Consider the following 4,841-nt stretch of genomic DNA (forward strand, 5'->3'; position numbering starts at 1 on the left):
GGGAATTTACAATCAACATGAAACATAAAGTTGGTTATTGTCTGCTGGTTCTGCATCAATTATGATTTGGAGTAAGCATGTGTGAGTTGAGTGCTTCTCAAATGGTTTATCTTCAGGAAGAAAAACATTTTTCCATATCATCAAGTCGTGAGCCAAATTTTTAAATCATTCAAATTTATTTCACAGAAAAACAGCACAGTGGACTTGTCTTGTTAATCGGTGTGACTTTAAATAAAATAATCTTGTTTTGTCACCAGAAAAATGGCTACAGCTAAATCATCTGGTTTTGTTTCCAGAAAAAATAGTAACATTTCTGTATTTGTTTTCAGAAAGTTTGGCTGAAAATATCGGGTTTTGTTGCCCCATTTAGATTTTTAAAAAATAGATTTCCATGTCTGTCCTGAGTCCTCCTCCAACTTGTTAGTCGGTTTGCCTTTTGCTAAAATACTCACTAATAGTCATTAGAAAAATGGCTAAAAATATCTGGTTTTGTTGCCACAATTTGATTTTTTTCTCCCTAAACTTTTTTTTTTTCATGCACACATGTGACTGCGACTCACTGAAAATGACACACAATCCACTTTTATGTCACGACCCAGCAGTTGGGAACCACTGGTCAACTGTATAACAGTTACTGTAAAATTTCCATGTCTGTCCAGAGTGATTGACCACTTTGCAAAAATTAAAACGAGACGTTACAGTTTACTTCTCAGAAAATGATTCCCTGAGCAGACACACAATAGTTGTTCATTTATTCTACTACTGTGGCTTTATTGTTATGTGTATATTTTATAGTTTTGTGTATCTGAAATAGGATTAGCCACATTGCCATAAATGGAAATTAAATAATATAAAAGAACCCAGAGATGTACGGGTGCTTTATTTTTTGTTTTACTTTTGTAGATGTTAAATTTGCAGATGATTACTGCAATATATATTTCAAAAAGATTCATTGCTCTTCCTTTTTGCTTTTACCAGTAGCAGTTTAGAAGTCTGGAGTAAAAAAGTGCACAAGTAGGTCAAATGCATTAGTTAATTTCAGGTCGTTAATCAATGATCCATACAAAATAATCTGATATGATTTCATAGTTTAAAGCACTATTTATGTATTTTTTTATGATAAATAAGTGCTAAAAATGTTTTTGCTTGCGCGCTTTGCACGCTCACATGAATTATTTGTGCCCCAGGTGTGCCCCAGTACAGTATTAGGTCTAGTGACGCCCCTGGTTGCAGCCATGAAATTCTAAGTTAATTATTATTTGCAAAAAAAATAAATAAAGTTGATGAGTTTGAACATCAAAAATCTTGTCTTTGTAGTGCATTCAATTAAATATTGGTCGAAAAGGATTTGCAATTCATTGTATTCTGTTTATATTTACATCCAACACAATTTGCCAACTTATATGGAAATGGGGTTTGTACATTTAAACAGACTATGGTGTGTTCAAACACCGCCGAAAGTCGTAGGACAAATGGTGCTTGCCAAATACTCTCATCAGTGTAGCATGTATAACGAAAACAGTGAGATTTCTAACAATTACGAAGATTTGTGTCTTTATTTTTTTTCTCCATCTTTTTCCATTTTCACACATCTCCGAAAGATGTCCAGGGAGCCTCTAGGGCGGTGCTAAAGATGCGGCTCTAGAGCGGCAAGCTGCTGACCTCCAGCCATGACGGGAGGACTCTATCCAGGACCTACATGTCTTCGACCACATGGTCTAGGTCCTTGGTAGGATGTGGCTGACGACTAGAGACACAGCTATTGACTGTGTATCTTTTTTCAAGATTTTTTTTAACAGATTTTTCTCTATGGGAATATGCATTAACATGTAGAAAAAAAGGTGTGATCATCTCCAAACGTCCTTTCGATTGATGCCGTAGTGGGTAGAGCGGCGGGCCAGAAACCTGGGAGTTGCAGGTTCGCTTCCCACCTATTGACATCCCAAAAAATTGCTGCCGTTGTGTCCTTGGGCAGGACACTTCACTCTTTGCCCCCGGTGCCGCTCACACTGGTGAATGAATGTTGAATGAATGATAGGTGGTGGTCGGAGGGGCTGTAGGCGCAAACTGGCAGGCGCGCTTCCGTCAGTCTACCCCAGGGCAGCTGTGGCTACTGATGTAGCTTACCACCACCAGGTGTGAATGAATGTTGAGTCCCACTTCTCTGTGAGTGCTTTGAGTGTTCAGAAAAGCGCGATATATATCTAAGTTTTTTTAAATTAAATTTTATTTTATTTTTTTATGTAAACTTGTACATTTATAGAAGATGTAATGACAGCCACCATTACCTGACATGCAGCCTTATGTCATCAAAGACCATGCATGTTTTCTTCAGGCAGTCATCTTCATAAATCTCATTGGAATGCCACCAAACTACAGTTTGAGCATTGCCCAAAGGCGATTTGCGATTCCTCACTGAATACTACTTTCTTCCAGTCATCCATAGCCTGCCATTGCTTTTCCATAGCCCCTTGGAACCTTGTGTTTATATTTCGGTGTTAATGACGGCTTTTGTGTTGCTTTTCTGTATTTAAATCACATTTCCTTTAGGCATAATGTGAATTAATTACCTTATACTATGTTTTGCATATGGTGAATGTTTATTTTCATCTGGGAGAAAGCGAATCACCAGTTTAACTAGTAGGTATTTCAGTTTGGGCACATAATAACATAGGGCCGTTTAGTACTGACATTTGTGTGTGGATTAGATTAGTTCTCTTGGAAGAAAAGGCAATAAAATTGGACCTCGGTATGCAAAGGTGGTGGCCCTATCCGTGAGAAGAGACTACATGTTTGGCTTAATGACAGCATCTAAGATACGACCGACATCTTATTCTTTTCGGTCACTTACACACAAACATTTTCATTATGGCCAGGGCATGCTGTCCTGACTTAGCACACACACCCAGAGACAGGAAGGAGGAATATAAAACTGATGATTTGGCTTCTCCAAGTTAGGAGGGCCTCATTTTCTTCACCTGACCTCCTCCAGGAACTGCAGTCCCGTATAATGACGCTCCCTTGTAATAAAGCAACTTTTAGTCCAGTAAAGCGTCTCCAACGTCTCTTTTGAATCCGCCGCTCTGCCGTGTCGCCCTTCTGTCCAGGAGAGGATGACAAGGCCAGAAATACACATCAGGCGTTTTCTTACAGTTCGCTCACAGATGATGAATTCGGTTTTCGCCCTGTTGTTCATTTGTTTTGATGCGCATTTCCTTTTTTTAAGACATTGCATGAAGTTTTCTGTCCTGACGCTTTGATATTCTCCTCTGCCTGCCAGTGTTTGCCTTTTACAACTTTCCCATGTGTGTTCTTGCTCCAGATTTAAGACACAGCTGACTGTGAACAATCAAGGTTTTATTACAACAGTGCGTGGTGATTGACCTTCGAGAAGACGTTTGATAATCCTTTCCTATATTTCGATTGTCAACTCTCGTGTTGGAGCCATGATTTATGTCAATCCACGCGGTGCAACAGCTTTCCAAATTGAGAAGACTGCTTTTAAACTGCAGATTTCGTCTGATGCAGGTGTTAGCTTTGGAAATTAAAACTTTACAGGGTGATTCCATAATTGTATCACTCCACTTGATCTAAAAATGAAACTGTTACTGACTACCACAATTTATTTTCCTGATTTCCAGATGGATGGTTATCATCGTGCTCTTTGAAACTACTATAGTTTTGTCAAGTCTGCTAAATCCAGAGGCTACAACCTGTGAATATGTAACCTGCATGTATATGTACCAGTGTTGTCTCGATACCAATATTTTGGTACCGGTACCAAATTGTATTTCGGTACTTTTATATATAAAAGGGGACCACAAAAAATGTCATTATTGGCCTTGTTTTAACAAAAAATCTTACAATACATTTAACATATTTTTCTTATTGAAAGTTTGTCCTTGAATAAAATAGTGAACATACTAGACAACTTGTCTTTTAGTAGTAAGGAAACAATACAAAGGCTCCTAATTTAGCTGCTGACATTTGCAGTAGCATATTGTGTCATTTATCTACCTATTATTTTGTCAAAATTAGAGTTAGAAAATGAATTATTAATCTACTCGTTCATTTACTGTTAATATCTGCTTACTTTCTCTTTTAACATGTTCTATCTACAATTCTGTTAAAATGTAATAACCACTTATTATTCTGTTGTTTGATGCTTTACATTAGTTTTGGATGATACCACAATTTTGGGTATCAGTCCGATACCAGGATCAAACATTGGTCATATTAGTGGCCTAGTGTTCAGAGCATGGGTGTCAAACTCTGGCCCGCGGGCCAAATTTACTCCCTACACACAGCGTGCCGGCCAAGTCACATGATATATGCGACTTGTACACACACTTAAGTGAATGCCAGCATACTTGCTCAACAGCCATACAGGTCAGACTGAGGGTGGCCGTATAAACAACTTTAACACTGTTACAAATATGCGCCACACTGTGAACCCACACCGTACAAGAATGACTAACACATTTCGGGAGAACATCTGCACCGTAAAACAACATAAACACAACAGAACAAATACCCAGAACCCCTTGCAGCACTGACTACCACCAAAACCCGCCCCCCACCACCAACCCCACCCATCTCATTATTATTTTATTTTAAGATTTATTAGCCTGTGGAAAATTGTAATGTTGATATTTATCTCAGAAGACTGCAAATAGAAAAGAGGCATTAAATGTTTCATTGAAATTGTATTTATTTGACCATTTATTTTTTCTCGTTTGTTTTTTGAATGTTGATTTTGCACTATTAAGTTATATAATTATTGCTTGTTCCATATTCATTGTTCAAGCAAATCAGTGTAGCAAACTGGGCAATGATTAACA

Source organism: Nerophis ophidion, linkage group LG21, assembly GCF_033978795.1.
Source record: "Nerophis ophidion isolate RoL-2023_Sa linkage group LG21, RoL_Noph_v1.0, whole genome shotgun sequence".
In the NCBI taxonomy this organism is placed as follows: Eukaryota; Metazoa; Chordata; class Actinopteri; order Syngnathiformes; family Syngnathidae; genus Nerophis; species Nerophis ophidion.